The sequence below is a fragment of the Hypanus sabinus genome, chromosome 17 (assembly GCF_030144855.1).
Source record: "Hypanus sabinus isolate sHypSab1 chromosome 17, sHypSab1.hap1, whole genome shotgun sequence".
Taxonomy (NCBI): Eukaryota; Metazoa; Chordata; class Chondrichthyes; order Myliobatiformes; family Dasyatidae; genus Hypanus; species Hypanus sabinus.
Genome location: NC_082722.1, coordinates 83,364,588 through 83,383,471, shown reverse-complemented (window position 1 = coordinate 83,383,471; position 18,884 = coordinate 83,364,588). Strand labels below are relative to the sequence as shown.

The following is an 18,884-nucleotide window of genomic DNA, read 5'->3' as shown; positions in this document are numbered from 1 at the left end:
ATTCTGAGCATGTTCAATAAATATAAAAGATACACATAACATGGTAAGCAGCCTGGGGGTATTTCTAAAGGAAGTTTTAAGATGGGAAGAATTTGTGATAGCAAACAGAATTTAGTATTGAAGGAGAAAGCTGATAGGCGGCTGAATTAATCATTCATTCCATTACTGATGAGGTAAAAGGATGCACTTCCTTAATCTGCACCGTAAACATCGGATGTACCTAGACAATATACAGTGATGCAATTTGTTTTCAATCAATTGGAGGAAGTTAGCTTTTAGACTTTAAACTTGCTACAATTAGATTGCATCAATGTATTGATGAAAAACAGTACTTCACTGGATGTGTGAATAATTATATGACCACACAATCCATCATTAGATTCATCATCAATTTATTATGAAACACAAACAAGAGAAAATCTGCAGATGCTGGAAATCCAAGCAACACACACAAAATGCTGGAAAATCTCAGCAGGCCTGGCAGTATCCATGAAAGAGTACAGTCGACGTTTTGGGCCGAGGCCCTTCATCAGTATTGGATTAAAAAAATTATGAATAACAGAATAAGAAGGTGGGGGAAGGGGAAGAAGGTGACAGATAAAACTGGGAGGGGCACAGTGGTTAAGTAAAGAGCTGGGAAGTTGCTTAGTGAAAGAGATATAGGGCTGGAGAAGGGGTTGTCTAATAGGAGAGGACAGAAGTCCATGGAAGAAAGAAAATGAGGAGGACCACCAGTGGGAGATGATGGGCAGGTAAGAAGATAAGGTGAGAGAGGGAAATGGGAATGGAGAATGGTGAAGGGGGTGGGGGGGGGGGGAAGAGACAGTACTGGAAGTTCGAGAAATCTAAGTTCATGCCATCAGTTTGGAGGCTACCCAAATGGAATATAAGGTGTTGCTTCTCCAACCTGAGTGTGGCGTCATCACAACAGTAGAGGAAGACATGGATTGACATGTCAGAATGGGAATGGTAAGTGCCAATAAGACATAGGAATAGACCAGTTGGCCCATCAGTCTGCTTTGTCATTCCACTGTGGCTAATGGAATTATCCCTCTCAAACTCATTCACCTGCTTCACCTCATAACCTTTGACACCCTGACTAATCAAGAACCTATTAACTTTCACTTAAAATATACTCAAAGACTAGGTCTCCACAGCAACCTGCGGCAATGAATTCTACAGATTCACTACCCTCAGGCTAACAAAATTCCTCCATCTCTATTCTAAATGGACATCCCTCTAGTCCTCCCCACATCTGCTCTATCAAAACCTTTCAATGAGAACCCCCCTCCACCCCCAGCCTATTCTTCTAAACTCCAGCAAACAGAGGCCCACGGTCATAATCAATCTCATGAACCTCTTCTGGATCCTCTTCTTTTTTTTATGAATGAAAGTTTTTATTTTTCAAAATACAAATGTATTCGGTCCCTTCAATTTGTGAAAGAACTAATTACAGCAGATAATATGCTGCTGTAAATACAGTATCAATTGAAAAATTATTTGTTAATGATAAAGCCAGCAGTCTGGTTGAGTTATTATACAAGCTCCTTCCAGCAAACTGGTCAGGATATTGTTTGAGCCTCCTTTCAGCAGATGATTACACCCACCCCTGCCCCAAAGCTTCTTTCCAGCAATGCGGTTTCACAAAGTTTCTTGTAACCTTGGTCTTGACAGTTGAAAGCAAACGTAAGCACCATCAGAAATTTTTGAGGAACTCCTCTGCAATGATGCGAGATCTGGCATTTAATGACAGTTTCATTTCACTGACTTCTTTATCAATCTCCTCCATGAAGTGGGATGACAAAATCAACCAACTTGTGTTTGTACATTTGTTCAGTGTGGAACTTGTGATCAGGAAGCTGATGTCGTAACCCTCAACAGCTTTTCTCTGGAGGATGAAGAAGTTCTCTGCTCGCATCATCATAAACCTCATGAATTTGTGACAAAGGATCTTTTCAATCTCGTCTGCCTGCTTGATTGCAATGCTGACTCGTACAGAGTTTATTGAGCCCCCAATAAGGCCCTTCTCCTTCTCATTCCTGCTGATGATCAAAGGCTGCAGTAGAAGCTCTTTACTGCTCCTCACTTCCACTTTGGGTTTATTATGCCTCTCTACTACCTGTGATGAGGAGTTTTCCAGACACAGTGCTGCTTGAAGGGTGGCACGAACGGCATTCAGATATGGCCGAAGTGTTGCCATCTTGTCTTCCCGGAAGGTGGAAACGACTTCTGGATCCTCTTCAATACCAGCGCATCTCTTCTAAGATAAGGAGCCCAAAACTGCTCACAATACTCCAACGGTGGTCTGAACAATGTCTTGTACAGCCTTGGCATGATGTCCTTGTGTTTACATTCTAGTCCTCACAAAATGTATGCTAACAATGCATTTGCTTTCCTGACCAATAAGGGAATCCCTTTGCAATTCAGTTTTTTGAATTTTCTTCCTGCTTAGAAAATAATCCTTTATTCCTTCTACCAAAGAGCATGAACATTCACGTTCCTAAACGATATTCCATTTGCCACCCCTTCGTCCTTTCTCCCAGTCTAAGTCCTTCTGACTTCCCCAACGCTATTTGCTCCTCTAACCATCTTTGTATCATCTGCAAACCTGACCAAAATGTCATCAATTCCATCAGCCAAATCACTGACATACAACATGAAAAGAAGTGGTCCCAACACCAATCTCTGCAGAACACCATTATTCACCGGCAGCCAGGCAGGAAAGGCCCCCTTTATTCCAACTCTTTGCCTCCTGCCAGTCAGCCAAATTTCTATCTTAGAAATATGGTTGTTGTCTGCCCTGTTGGATGCGACTTTCATTGACGCTATTATTTATTTTGTATTTACTGTGAATGCCTGCAAGAAAATGACTCTCAGGGTTGTATATGGTGACATGTATGTAATTTGATAATAAATTTATTTTGAACTTTGTACCTCTGCAGCTCTGGCTTCACCCTATCAGAGATAATCCCATAATCCTTACCACTACTGCTCGACCCTTGACACAATTTCAATCCAACTTGATTTCTCACATTTCCAATTCTGATAGTTTTCAACCTGAAACATCAACTCAGTTTCTCTTTCCACAAGAATCTTGAAGGGTGGAGATAGAGAGAGAAATTTCCTTTTGTGAGAGAATCTAGAACAAGAAGTCACCTTTTAAAGAGGGATGAGGCAGTTTTTTTTCATTGAGAGTTTTCTGTCTTTGGAACTTCCTTTCTCATAGGGTAGTATAATTCTTGAATCTATATGAAGTTCAGAGTTAGTCAAATTCTTTATAAGCAAGAGGGTGTAAAGGTACTTGGGAAGGCGGTGAGGGGAGAAGTAAACAAGAACACAGCCATGAATTTAAAATTGAGATTGGTCTTAATCTCAGCATAAAGGGGCCAAGTTGGACATCTACTCATCCTAAATCATATTAATACATTTGTAAAGATGACACTTTTCACGTCCCATATCATAAAACCACAAACCCCAATGATCTCTGGTCCCCTAATTCCTTTGCTGTGTGTTGTGAAGTGCGGAGATAAGGGTGGTTTTGCACAGCAGTAAATGACCATCTATCTGAATCATGTATGGCCTTTGTGCATTTCCAAAGCAAGATTTGGATCACAACAAAGAAACTGCTTTCATTAACTCTCTGTGCTTTGAACATTATTGAAATCGCACACATTAGTGGCACTAGTGTTAAACAAAGATATAGGTGGCCACAAATTCACCCACAGATAGTTAATTTCCACTTCCATTCATTTACTTGCCTTTGCTCCATAGCACTCTACAACTGACCCTAGCATCTGCATTTTTCTGTTGCATAATTTTCAGTTTCACAACAAACCAAGCTTAAAAAAATATAGATGATGGAAATCCAAACCAAAAACTGGATTATTCAGCAAGTTTCACAGCCTCTGTGGAGATAGAAACTGAGACAACCTTTCAAGTCAAGTGCACCTCTTCAGGACTGGAAAATAGTCGAACTGAAATGCTAAAATGTACTTCCTGTCTTCAACTTGCCCAATCTTTAAAGACCAAGCTACAGATCAGTATTGTAAGGCACTGTATTTGCATGCAATTTAGTCACATAAGACAGTGAGTAATTACTTAAGTTATTAGGTATCACTCAAAGTACACCACGAAAAGTGAGAGGATGTTCATTTGAAATTAGATCCAAAGGGATTATCATACTACCAGAAATGAATTGTTACCATCTCACATTCAACAAACACTATAAATACAAGACTCACTTTCATTGTTATGAAGGGCTCTAGTCCTAGTCATTCCACAGCTTTACAGTCTAACAAACTCATTCAGTAATCTAGGTGTTTCCATACCAGGATGTGATACAAACAGTCAGGATACTCTTCACTGCATCTATGTAAGTTATCATCAAAATTTCAGATGACATGCTGAACTGATGCAAACTTCTCAGTAGAGGCAATGTTTGTCTTCTTTGTGGATGGCATTTACATCACTATGCCATGCAACAGTAGGAGATACAAAAACTCCTCTTTTGCCTCTCCCTTTCCCACCATGCAAGGATTTAGATTTGCCTTCTAGGCGAAGCAGTGATTCACTCGCACTCCTTCTGCTTTAGTGATGATATTCAGTGTAGAAGAGGTGGTATCGTCTATGCTGGTGGATCTGAATTCCAATTGTGCTACACTGTCTGTTCGAGGCAGGTAAACAGCATCTGGTGAGGCTCAGAGGGATAAATTGAATGTAAAACAACTGAACATGGGATTTCAATGTCAGCTACAATGCTTTTGTTCCCTCTCTTCTCTGATTAGGTCATCACGTGTTTCAATTGATTTTTAAAAAATTTGTAGTCTCGAAGTGCTTTTTTTCTTTTAAAGTGATAGCTACGAGGTATACACATTTTTCAAGGATCTTTCATCACAAATATCCTGTTTTCTCTAGCCCTATCTGCCAGCAACACTGGTTTTCACTTTTACTGATCCTGGTGAACTGGATATTCTTAAGCCAAAATGTTGACTGTTCCTCTCTCCTGACTAATAGCCTCCACCTTGCCAAATCATCCTAGCATGTTTTATACCAAACCTCATATACCTGCCTTATTTTGATGTTGCTTTATTTCTTTGCCTTCCGTACCCCTAACTTTATTTTCAATATTGATACTGTTTCTCTTCATGCAACTCAGACATTGTATTGTTTCCTTACACCACTTTATGGCCAAAGTGCTTCATATTTAATTAACATAAGAAATTCTAAAGATGTTGAAAATCTTGAGAACGCACAAAAAACGGTGGAAGAATATCAGCAGGTTAGTCCTGCATCAATGGAGGGGAATAAACAGTCGTTTCAGCCCAAGACCTTTCCAGCTCTGATGAATGGTCTCAGCCCAAAGTGTTGACTGTTTACTCTCCTCCAGGTATGCTGACTAACTTGCTGAGTTCCCCCAGCACTTTGCGTGCAATGCTCATATTTTGTAGAGATCATAGTTGTAGAAAACTGTAGCATAGAAACAGGCCATTCAACCCATGTTGAATTGTTAATCTGCCTAGCCTCAGCGATCTGCACCCAGACCAAACCCCTACCATCCACGCACCTATCCAAATATCACAAGTTTTGAAATCAAACCTGCATCTACCGGTAGATCGCTCCACACTTTTCCCATGTTCCCCTTAAACATTTCATCTTTCACTCTTAACCCATGGCCTCGGGCTCTTGGCTCACCCAACCTCAGTGGAAAAAGCCTGTTTGCATTTACCCTGTCTCTACTCCACATAATTTCCTGCTATTCTTCTATCCTCCAAGGAATAACGGCATAGCCTATTCAACTTTTCTCTATTACTTACTCAAGTCTTAACAAAATTCTTGTAAATTTTTGTTGCACTCTTTCTATCTTATTGATATCTTTCCCCTACAGAGCAACCCAGTACTGCACAGAATACTTAGAATCAGAATCAGGTTTAATATTACTGGCATATGCTGTGAAATTTGTTGTTTTACGACAGCAGTACATTGCAATGCATCATAATGAAAAAACTACAAAATACGTACACTAAGACATACAGTTGCAAGAAAAAGTTTATGAACCCTTTGAAATTACCTGGTTTTCTGCATTAATTACTTATTATATGTAGTCTTCTCTTCATCTAAGGCACAATAATAGACAAACACAATCTGCCTAAACTAATAACATGCAAACAATTGTACAAAGTTTGTACTTCTCATCAGTACTGAGTACACCATTTAAACAATCTCTGGGGTAATACCTTCTACAAAAGCTATTTGAAATCAGGTGTTCCAATCAATGAAATGAGATTGGAGATGTGGGTTGTAGAGGTGCCTGGTACTAAAAAAGTAGACACACAAAGGCAGGTTACTGAAAGAACCTGCTCTTTTAAAAAAAGATCTGTTTATGTGCACCATGCCTCAATCAAAACAATTTTCAGAGGACCCTGGAAGAATTGTAGAGATGCATGAAGCTGGAAAAGGCTACAGAAGTATTTCTAAAGATCTGAGTGTTCAGCAGTCTACAGTAAGAGAAATTGTCTGTAAAAGTAGGAAATTCGGTACTGTTGCTATTCTCCCTAGGAGTGAGTGTCCTGCAAATATCACACCAAGAGCACAACGTGCAATGCTAAAGGAGGTGAAAAAGAACCCGGGGTAACAGCAAAAGAACTGCAGCAATCTCCAGTACTTGTTAAAGTCTCTGTTCATGTGTCCACGATAAGAAAAACACCGAACAACAATGGTGCTCATGGAAAGTTACCATAGTGGAAACCACTGCTCCCCAAAAAAACACATTGCTGCATGTCTCAGGTTTGCAAAAAGACCACCTGGATGTTTCATAATGCTTCTGGGATAATGTTCCGTGGTCAGATGAGACAAAAATTGAACTTTTTGGCAGAAATGCACTCCACTATGTTTGGAGCAAAAAGAGCACTACACACCAACATCAAAACTTCATCCCAACAGTGAAGCATGGAGGTTTGGGGTTGCTTTGCTGCCTCAGGGCCTGGACAGCTTGCAATCACTGAGCAAACAATGAATTCAAAATTGTATCAAGACATTTTACAGGAGAATGTCAGGTAGTGGTCCGTCACCTGAAGCTCAATAGAAGTTGGATGATGCAACAAGGCAATAATCCGAAACACAAAAATAAATCAACAGCAGAATTGTTTAAAAAGAAGAAAATTTGTGCTTTGGAATGGCCAGTCAGATTCCAGTCCTTAAACCCATTGATATGCAGTAGCATGACCTGAAGAGGGGTGTTCATGCAAGGTTTGCCAGAAATATTGATGAACTGAACAGTTTTGCATGGAGGAATGGTCTAAAATTCCTCCTCGCTATTGTGCAAGTCTGATCAGCAGCTACAGGAAACATTTGGTGGAGGTTATTGCTGCTAAAGAAGGTTCCACCAGTTATCAAATACAAGGGTTCACATACTTGTTGTAAGTTAGATGAAGATCAGATCACATTTTGTCAGTAATTAATGCAGAAAACCAGATAACTGCAGATGGTTCACAAACTTTATCTTGCAACTGTATATGTTTCTCAATTAGGTTGTGCAAAAAAGGGAGCAAGTAAAAGAAAACAAAAGTGAGGTAGTGTTCATTGGTTTGATGTCTATCATCCAAATTGTTGATATAGATGCCAAACAACAATGGGCCCAGCACCAACCCCAGCACTAGTCACAGGTCACAGCAAATTGGTGAGGCAACCATCTAATTACCACTCTCTGGCTTCTCCCAGGAAGCTAATGTCTCATCCAATTTACTACCTGATCCTGAATGCCAAGCAACTGAACCTTCTTAACCAACCCAATGCCTTGCCTTCATCAACTTTTCTGGTAACATTTTCAAAGAACTATAAGATCAGTTGGACATGGCCTACCAGGCATAAAGTCATGAGACTAGCTCTAATCAGTTCCTGTCTACCCAAATATTCACAAATCTGGTCCCTTAAAATAACTTTCAAAAACTTTTCCACTGTTAGGCTCACCAGCCTATAATCTGGTTTATCCTTTGTTAGGCAACAGAACACCATTAGGTATCCTCCATTCCTCTGGTAGCTTAACTGTGGCTAGGATGTTTTCAATTTTAGGGCTCCTGTAATTTCTGCACTAGGCTCCCACAAGGTCTGAGGTTTGTTCATCTTAATTTGCCTCAAGGCAGCAAACAACCCCTTCTCTGTAATCAATATATGGTCCATGACCTCACTTCTATCAACTTTGTATTTGTTTCCAGAGTAAATACAGAATAGTTCCCCCCTAGACACCTCAGTACAATAAAAATGTAATTTTCTGTACTCTATACTAGAAGAATTTAAAGCATCACCAAACATTCTGGTATCTCCTAGGAGCTGTTTAAAATGAGATTCTTTACTGTCACAGCTGTGAGGATTACTGCTTTCCCACATCAGCTGAAACAGCAAACCAATGGCTTTCACAGTTGTTCACCAAGTTTGAAATGCTTTATCAATATTCTCCAGGAAGTAGATTTGCCTTCATTATTTGGAAAGATCTGTGGTCAGATGGAGCATCTTAATCAAAAATATATCTGCCAGCTTACACATGTAGAGTTTGCTGTTGTTTCAGTATTACTAAAATGCAAAACAAAAGTGGTTAAACCTGACACTGTAGGAATGTTACAGAAATCATTTCAATGGAAATAGTTTTGCAATGTAAATTGAGAGAAGGACGTAGTAACCAGTCACAAATAGTCACAGAAGTCATTTCCTGAATCCACTACTTCCAACATTGCAATCTCCCAGATTCACACAGCCTCCTTCTACCTCTTGTCCAAGATTCACAAGCAGAACAAGTCAAAATGTAAGGTCCAAAGATCCTGGAAGATGACAGCACAGGTAGATATTGTGGTTAGGAACATATATGGGGTACTGGCCTTCATCAGTTGAGGCAATGAATACAAGAACACTGGAGATTATGCTCAGTTTTGAAGTAGGTTCAGTTGTTGGTGCCAGATAGAGTGGTTTCTGTTTTTCAGAAACTGATGATCTCCAAGAATTTTAAAGCACAACCGTCTCTGTACCTCCCTTTGCAATTGCATGCTCGACTTCCTAACCAGAAGACCACAATCTGTGCGCATTGGTGATAACATATCCTCCTCGCTGACAATCAACGTTGGTGCACCTCAGGTGTGCGTGCTTAGCCCACTGTTCCACTCTATATATACATGACTGTGTGGCTAGGCATAGCTCAAAAACCATCCATAAATTTGCTGACCATACAACTGTTGTTGGATGAGGGGGCGATCAGGAGTGAGATATGCCTACTAGTGGAGTAGGCAACAACCTGGCACTCAACATCAGTAAGACAAAAGAGCTGTTTGTGGACTTCAGGAAGGGTAAGAGAAAGAAACACATACCAGTACTCAGACAGGGATCAGAAGTGGAGAGAGTGAGCAGTTTCAAGTTCCTGGGTGTCAAGATTTGAGGATCTATCCTGGTTGTTGTTCAGGCTGAACATCAGAATGGGGAATAAATGTGATCTAAGTGACTTTGATCATGAAATAATTGTTGGTGTCAGACAGGGTGGTTTGAGTATCTCAGAAACTGCTAACCTCCTGGGATTTTCATTAGTAGTCTCCAGAGTTTAGAGAATAGCGTGAAAAACAAGTCATCAGTGAGTAGCAGTTCTGTGGGCAAAAATGTTTTGTTAATGAGAGAAGTCAGAAAGAAAGGCCAGACTGGCTTAAGTTGCCAGGAAGATGATATTAACTCAAAATAACACTGCAAAAGTGATGTGCAGAATAGCAGCTCTGAATGCACAACATATTCAAGTGGATGGGTTACAGAAGCAGATCACAAACATGCACACAGTGGCCACTGAGTGTATATGGGCTGGTGGGCAGGTTTAAAATTAACATACCTCTTCTGTATTTAGCTGTAGAGAAAGTCATGAAGCTATGGAAATTAGGGCAGAGAATTGTGATGTCTTTTGGAACATATCCACCTTAGCTTAAAGCACATAAATCTCCAGTGAGCTTGAGTACCCAAGGACATTGTGGGAAGGGAGAGAATACATTGTTAAGGCCTTGGCAGACATATTTAAGACCATATGATATAGGAGCAGAAGCAGGCCATTTGGCCCATTGAGTCTGCTCCCCCATTCAATCATGGGCTGATCCAATTCTTCCAGTCATCCCCACTCCCCTGCCATCTCCCCATACTCTTTGATGCTCTGGCTAATCAAGAATCTATCTCTGCCTTAAATGCACCCAATCACTTGGCTTCCATAGCTGTTCATAGCAACAAATTCCACAGATTTACCACCCTCTGACTAAAGTAATTTCTCCACATCTCTGTTCTAAATGGATATCCTTCAATCCTGAAGTCGTGCCCTCTTGTCCTAGATTCCCCTACCATGGGAAGTAACTTTGCCAAACCTAAACCGTTCAGGCTTTTTAACATTCTTTCTATGAGATTCCTCCCTCATCCTCCTGAACTCCAGGGAATACACCCCAAAAGCTACCAGATGTTCATTCCTCATGCGGTAACCCTTTAATTCCTGGAATCATTCTTGTGAATCTTCTCTGAACCCTCTCCAATGCCAGCATATCCTTTCTAAAAAAAAGGAGCCCAAAACTGCACACAATACTCCATGTGGTCTCACCAGTGCTTTATAAAGCCTTAACATCACATTCTTGCTCTTATATTTGAAACCTCTAGAAATGAATGCCAACATTGCATTCACCTTCTTCACCACCAACTCAACCTGGAGGTTACCCTTTAGGGCAGGGATGGGCAACCTGTGGTGCATTGGATGATCAGAAATGATAATAATAAAAAAGTAAGCCTACTCATGCAAAAAGTATTAACTAAAAACCAATTTGTAGAAAAAAAATCTGTAACAGGAATTTAAGTAGCTTAGAGCTAGAAATGGGTTTTACTGAGAATAAATCTGAAACTTAGCAATTATTTTTTGTGATTTTATTATTTTGAGCACATCTTTTGGTGAATGTTGTCTTCTTTCACATGAATTTGTTTTCAATTAAAAAAATGTTCGATGAGTCAAACTAGGAAAGTAGGACTTTTGTTCTGCAGACGTACCATAACTGTTCAATACACGTTTGATACTTGTTTGATCCTCAGGTGCCAGGCGTTTGCACCAGCGGTACGTCACAGGTTTTTCCCAGTCAGTTTACAATTGACACTTGTGCGCTAATGAGGTGTGCTTTGTTTGTCCTTGGTGAACATTTTCAGTTTTGTACTTTTTCGAAAATTAAGCCTTGTTTTAACATTCAGTTACCCATCACAGTGCAAAAGAAAAGCAGAGAGTGATAGTAAGCATGAATTCAATGAACAGTGGGAAAATGAGTTCTTATTTATAGTGGTTCCAGCAGGAAAACCATTGTGCATTGTTTGTGAAAACACTTTCTCACATAATAGAAGACACTATCTTAATAGACACTATAAAACACATCAGACTGAAATAGAAGGAAAACTGAAGCTAGTGCTCAAGTCTGAGTTACAGAAAGAATATGTTATTAAGAAAAAGGAAGAAATCAAAAGAAGACAAAATATATTTGTTAAAAGTCTCATTAAGGTAAGTAATGTTCATCTTGTTTTTATATTAAAAACAAGATGAACATTTTTATCATGTAAAAATGCTAAATGTCTATATTAACATTTTTTACAAAAATTGAATGGGGCTACAAGACCTGTATGGCGCATCTCAACCTGTGCGTGAAAAAATTGACACATGGAATGTAAAAGGTTGGCTACCCCAGCTTTAGGGTATCCTGCACAAGGACTTCCTCGCTGCCTTTTGAATTCTCTCCCCATTTAAATAATATCTGCATGGAGGTCGGAGACCAGTGATGTGCCTTGTGGATCTGTCCTGGGACCCTTGCTCTTTGTGATTTTTATAAACGATCTGGATGAGGAAATGGAGGGATGGGTTAGTAAGTTTGCTGATGACACAAAGGTTGGGAGTGTTGTGGATAGTGTGGAGGGCTGCCAGAGGTTACAGCGGGACATTGATAGGATGCAAAACTGGGCTGAGAAGTGACAGATGGAGTTCAAGCCAGATAAGTGTGAAGTGGTTCATTTTGGTAGGTCAAATATGATGGCAGAATATCGTATTAATGGTAAGACTCTTGGCAGTGTGGAGGATCAGAAGGATCTTCAGGTCCGAGTCCATAGGACATTCAAAGTTGTGGTTAAGGCGGCGTAGAGTGTATTGGCCTTCATCAATCGTGGAATTGAATTTAGGAGCTGAGAGATAACGTTGCAGCTAAATAGGGCCCAGGTCAGACCCCATTCGGAGTACTGTGCTCAGTTCTGGTTGCCTCACTACTGGAAGGATGTGCAGAGGAGATTTACAAGGATGTTTGTTGCCTGGATTGGGGAGCATGCTTTATGAGAATAGGTTGAGTGAACTCGGCCTTTTCTCCTTGCAGTGACAAGCGATGAGGGGTGACCTGACAGAGGTATAAAGATGATGAGAGGCATTGATTGTGTGGCTAGTCAGAAGCTTTTTTCCCAGGGCTGAAATGGTTGCCACAAGAAAACACAGGTTTAATGTGCTGGGGATTAAGGTACAGAGGAGATATCAGGTGTAAGTTTTTTTTAAATTCAGAGAGTGGCGAGTGTGTGGAATGGGCTGTCAGCAATGGTGGTGGAGGCAGATACGATAGGGTCTTTTAAGAGACCTTTGTATAGGTACATGCAACTTAGAAAAATAGAGTGCTATGGGTAAGCCTAGTTAGTAATTTCTAAGGTTGGGACATGTTTGGCACAACTTTGTGGGCTGAAGGGCCTGTATTGTGCTGTAGATTTTCTATGTTTCTATGTTTATTTTTACCCACCAAAGTGCATGACCATATATTTTCCAAAACTGTATTTCTTTTGCCACTCCTTTGCCCATTCCCCTTAACTGTCCAAGTCACTCTGCAGGCTTTCTGTTTCCTCAACACAACCCGCTCCTCCACCTATCTTTGCATCATTGGCAAATTTAGCCACAAATCCATTATTGACAAACATCGTAAAAAGCAGCGGTTCCTACACCGACCCCTGTGGAACTCCACTGGTAACAGGCAGCCTGACTGAATAGGATCCCTTTATTCCCATTCTCTGTTTTCTGCCGAACAGCCAATGCTCCATTTATGCTAGTAACTTCTCTGTAATTCCATAGGCTCTTATTTTGCTAAGCAGCCTCATGTGCAGCACCTTGTCAAAGGCCTTCTGAAAATCCAAGTACATATCTACTACATCTCCTTTGTCTACCCTGCTTGTAATTTCCTCAAAAATTGCAGTAGGTTAGTCAGGGAGGATTCTCTTTACAGGAAACAATGCTGGTTTTGGCCTATCTTGTCCTGTGCCTCCAGGTATTCCATAATCTCATCCAAGATGACGGCGCAACGCAGCTTGCAGCGGCCACTCCGGAACTGATTATCTGTTATTTGTGAAGTGGGGTGCCTTGCGCAATCATAATCGATTGAAAACGGACGTGGTAGCACGGAGAAACACATCGGGAAATTCCAGGAAGACCTTTGTTGGTGCTGCTGCTGTGAGGTCCGGGACTCTGCTGGGAAGAACATGCCCCTAGTCCTCGGGGTCGCGTTGCCGATGGCCGTTGGCGGGGCCGTCTTAATATGCTCGGCAGAGGATGGTACTTGGAGAAGCTGTGCCGGTGGGGATAGTTGTCGGCTTGGAGGTTCGATGGACTCAGGTCGCTTTCACTGTGTGCTGCGTCTGCGAGGCTGAGTCGGGCGGTGCCTTGTAAGTCCATAGCGGGGGTACTCCCTTCTGCCACCGGCATGGGATGGCGAGTCCATCGGGACCCTGGGGACTTGTGGAAACTGTGGTGATTTCTTTTTAACTTACAATCCTTTAACATCTTGGACTATTTTTACTGTGCCTATAGTCTATTTTTTTTTTATCAATTATGCTATTGTTTGCACTGTTGTAACTATATGTTGTAATTATGTGGTTTTGTGCAGGTCTTGTAGCTTTAGTTTTTGGTCTTGTTTTCGTCTGGTGGATTTGGAGCTCCTTTCCGGGGACACGCTAGACGGTAGCGCGATATTAATGCGCAGCAGCCTCTCCGGACTCTGGACTGGGGATTGCCAAACGTTACGTGGATTTTCTGGTGTGGTCTGTTTTGTCACGTGCTTTTGTGATATCATTCTGGGGGAATGTTGTCTCATTTTTTAAACTGCATTGCATTTGTGGTTTCTAAATGACAATAAACTGAATCTGAACAATCAATTCCAACAACTTCCCAACCACTGATGTCAGACTTATAGGTCTATAATTTCCTTTCTGCTGCCTCCTACCCTTCTTAAATAGCAGAGTAACAATGCATTTGCATCAATGTTTGCCATAATGAGGTGCTAGAAACTGGAGGGGTGGCTAATGTGGTTGGTTTACTTAAGGAGGACTCCAATGACAAGCTAGACAATGACAATGACAAGCTACAGATTGAATGGAGGGAAAGTTACTGTAATGGGTTCTAACAGACAGGAGCTACATGTTCCTGGAAAGGGAATGAATGAATAGGGATAGTTAAAATGACTTTTTCCTGTAGAAAACAGAATCTTACAAATTCAATTGAACTTTTGAGGTGACCAAAAGGATTGACTAGGATAGGGTAGTAGATGTTATCTACCTAAACTTTAGCTAGGCTTTGACAAGGTTAGATCATATGAAATCCATGGTAAAGGAGACACATGGTGAGTTGTTTTCTCAGACTGGATGCCTGTAACTAGTGAATGGTGCTGGGTTCATAGTTGTTATTTCTATTAATGACTTGGCTGAGAATGTAGCTGGCATGGTTAGAAAATTTGTGGATGATGCAGGTCAACAGCAGCTGCAATCTCACCAGTTCTCTACCTGGCCTCGGACCATCTGGACAACAGAAATACTTACTTTGGGCTGCTGTTTATCAATTAAAGCTCAGCATTCAAATTAATTATCTCTTCAATTAATAAGATTTAGAATTTGGGCCTCTGTACTTCCCTCTCCAACTGTATCCTTAACTTCTTCATATAACCATATAACAACTACAGCATGGAAACAGGCCATCTCAGCCCTTCTAGTCCGTGCAGAACAAATACTCTCACCTAGTTCCACTGACCCGCACTCAGCCCATAACCCTCCATTCCTTTCTTGTCCATATACTCATCCAATTTTACTTTAAATGACAATACCGAACCTGGCTCTACCACTTCTACTGGAAGCTCATTCTACACAGCTATCACTCTCTGAGTAAAGAAATTCCCCCTCGTGTTACCCCTAAACTTTTGCCCCCTAACTCTTAACTCATGTCCTCTTGTATGAATCTCCCCTACTCTCAATGGAAAGCCTATCCATGTCAACTCGATCTATCCCCCTCATTATTTTAAATGCCTCTATTAAGTCCCCCCTCAACCTTCTACGCTCCAATGAATAGAGACCTAACTTGTTCAACCTTTCCCTGTAACTTAGGTGCTGAATCCCAGGTAACAGTCTGGTAAATCTCCTCTGTACTCTTTCTATTTTGTTGACATCTTTCCTCTAATTTGGCGACTAGAACTGTACACAATACTCCAAATTCGGCCTTACTAATGCTTTGTACAATTTTAACATTACATCCCAACTCCTATACAATTCTTTGATTTATTAAGGCCAGCATACCAAAAGCTTTCTTCACCACCCTATCCACATGAGATTCCACCTTCAGGGAACTATGCACCATTACTCCTAGATCACTCTGTTCAACTGCATTCTTCAATGCCCTACCATTTACCATGTATGTCCTATTTTGATTATTCCTACCAAAATGTAGCACCTCACACTTATCAGCATTAAACTTCATCTGCCATCTTTCAGTCCACTCTTCTATTGGCCTAAATCTCTCTGCAAGCTTTAATGTATATGACAAACAACATTGGACCCAGTACAGATCCCTGAGGCACACCACTAGTCACCAGCCTCCAACCTGACAAACAGTTATCCACCACTACTCTCTGGCATCTCCCATCCAGCCACTGTTGAATCCATTTTACTACTTCAATATTAATACCTAAAGATTTAACCTTCCTAACTAACCTTCCATGTGGAACCTTGTCAAAGGCCTTACTGAAGTCCATATAGACAACATCAGCTGCTTTACCCTCGACAACTTTCTTAGTAACCTCTTCAAAAAATTCAATAAGATTTGTCAAACATGACCTTCCACAAACAAATCCATGTAGACTGTTCCTAATCAGACCCTGTCTACCCAGATAATTATATATACCATCTTGAAGAATACTTTCCGTTAATTTACCCACCACTGACGTCAAACTTACAGGCCGATTATTGCTAGATTTACTCTTAGAACCTTTTTTAAACAATGGAACCACATGAGCAATACGCCAATCCTTCGGCACCATCCCTGTTTCTAATGACATTTGAAATATTTCTGTCAGAGCCCTTGCTATTTCTACACTAACTTCCCTCAAGGTCCTAGGGAATATCCTGTCAGGACCAGGAGATTTATCCACTTTTAGATTCCTTAAAAGCGCCAGTACTTCCTCCTTTTTAATTGTCATAGTTTCCATAACTTCCCTACTTGTTTCCCTTACCTTACACAATTCAATATCCTTCTCCTTATTGAATACTGAAGAAAAGAAATTGTTCAAAATCTCCCCCATCTCTTTCGGCTCCACACATAGCTGTCCACTCTGATTCTCTATGGAACCAATTTTATCCCTCACTATCCTTTTGTTATTAATATAACTGTAGAAACCCTATGGATTTATTTTCACCTTACTTGCCAAAGCAACCTCGTATCTTCATTTAGCTTTTCTAATTTCTTTCTTAAGATTCTTCTTACATTCTTTATATTCCTCGAGCACCTCATTTACTCCATGCTGCCTATATTTATTTTAGATATCTCTCTTTTTCCTAACCAAGTTTCCAATATTCCTTGAAAACCATGGCTCTCTCAAACTTTTAACCTTTCCTTTCAACCTAACAGGAACGTAAAGATTCTGTACCCTCAAAATTTCACATTTAAATGACCTCTATTTCTCTATTACATCCTCCCCATAAAAAAACCTGTCCCAATCCACTCCTTCTAAATCCTTTCGCTTCTCCTCAAAGTTGGCCTTTCTCCAATCAAAAATCTCAACCCTGGGTCCAGATCTATCCTTCTCCATAAACTAATAGCATTGTGATCACTGAACCCAAAGTGCTCCCCAACACATACCTCCATCACCTGACCTATCTCAATCCCTAACAGGAGATACAACACTGCCCCTTCTCTAGTCGGTACCTCTATGTATTGCTGCAAAGAACTATCCTGCACACATTTTACCAACTCCAAACCATCCATCCCTTTTACAGTATGGGCTTCCCAGTCTATGTGTGGAAAATTTAAATCTCCCACAATCACAACCCTGTGCTTACTACAAATATCTGCTATCTCCTTGCAAATTTGCTCCTCCAATTCTTGTTCCCCATTAGGTGGTTTACAATACACCCCTATAAGTGTTATTACACCTTTCCCATTCCTCAATTCCACCCAAATAGCCTCCCTAGACAAGCAACGCAACACCTCCCCCTCTTGTCCTTCCGATTCTATCACACCTGAAGCACCGAAATCCAGGAATATTTAGTTGCCAATTACACTCTTCCTGCAACCATGTTTCAACTAATAGCTACAACATCATATTTCCAGTTATCAATCCATGTTCTAAGCTCATCCACCTTTCTTACAATGCTCCTAGCATTAAAATAAATGCATTTAAGAAATTCTCCACCTCTTCCTCTCTGTTTATCTCTAACAGTACAAAGAACTTTACTGTCTTATTTTTCTTCTTTCTCCCATACACCTGTTCCTACACTCTGGTTCCCCTCCCCCCTTGTATCTAGTTTAAATCCACTGGAGCCTCTCTAGCAAACCTACCTGCAAGAATATTTGTTCCCCTCCAGTTCGGATGTAAACCGTCCCACCGGAACCGGTCTCACCTTCCCTGGAAAACTGCCCAATTATCTATAAATCTGAAGCCCCCCCCGCCCCCCCACACCATGTCTTCAGCCACGTGTTGATCTGCACTATCTTACTATTTCTAAACCCACCTGCACTTGGCACTGGTAGCAATCCTGAGATTGCTATCCTGGAGGTCCTGTCCTTTAACTTGGCACCTAGCTCCCTAAACTCACCTTTCAGGACCTCCTCACTCTTGCCACCCACGTCATTGGTCCCTACATGGACCACGACATCTGGCTGCTCACCCTCCCTCTTGAGAGTACTGAGAACTCGATCCGAGATATCGTGGACCCTGGCACCAGGGAGGCAACAGACCATCCGGGATTTGATGGGTATGGCCACAGGGGTGCTCTGCTCTTCCTGACTAATCCCCTTCCCTCTCTTGACAGTCACCCAACTACCTGTCTCCTGACTCCTAGGGGTGACTACCTCCCTGAAACTATTTCTGCCTCCCGAATGATTGGAAATCCATCCAGCTCCAGCTCCAGTTCCCTAACAGGGTTTGTCAGGAGCTGCAGCTGGATGCACCTTTTACAGGTGTAGTCATCAGGGACAACAGTGCTCACCCTGACTTCCCACATACTGCAAACAGAGCACTCAACTGCCCTAACCGCTGCCTCCATTACCTACTCCTAAGCTAATTAGATTAATTAAAGGAGCTTACCCAGCCTTATCTCACCTGGAGGGAAGCTCGTACTCAGCCTCTGCTCGCTTTTAAAATTCCCCCGCTAAACGCAGAGGCCGACTTTCACACATTTGCGCAGTCGTGCCTCGTTCAACCATCGCCTCTGCCTGTTCTCGCCAAAGCCTGATTGAGCCAAAGCCATCCCACTCTGCCTCAATCCACTCTGATGATGGCCGCTACGCCAATGGCCGCTGTATATGGCTGTCTTTCTTTTAAACCTTTGGTGCGCTATGTCACGTGCCTGCGCAGTCTAGC

General features: G+C 41.3%; 1 protein-coding gene and 1 pseudogene across 2 annotated transcripts in view; both read right to left on the bottom strand.

Annotated features, from left to right (window-relative positions):
• Nucleotides 1–18,884, bottom strand: part of zc3h18 (zinc finger CCCH-type containing 18) — a 277,949-nt gene that overhangs the window by 81,522 nt on the left and 177,543 nt on the right. The gene's annotated exons all lie outside the window — the stretch shown is intronic.
• Nucleotides 1,697–2,209, bottom strand: LOC132407082 (actin-related protein 2/3 complex subunit 4-like; annotated as a pseudogene).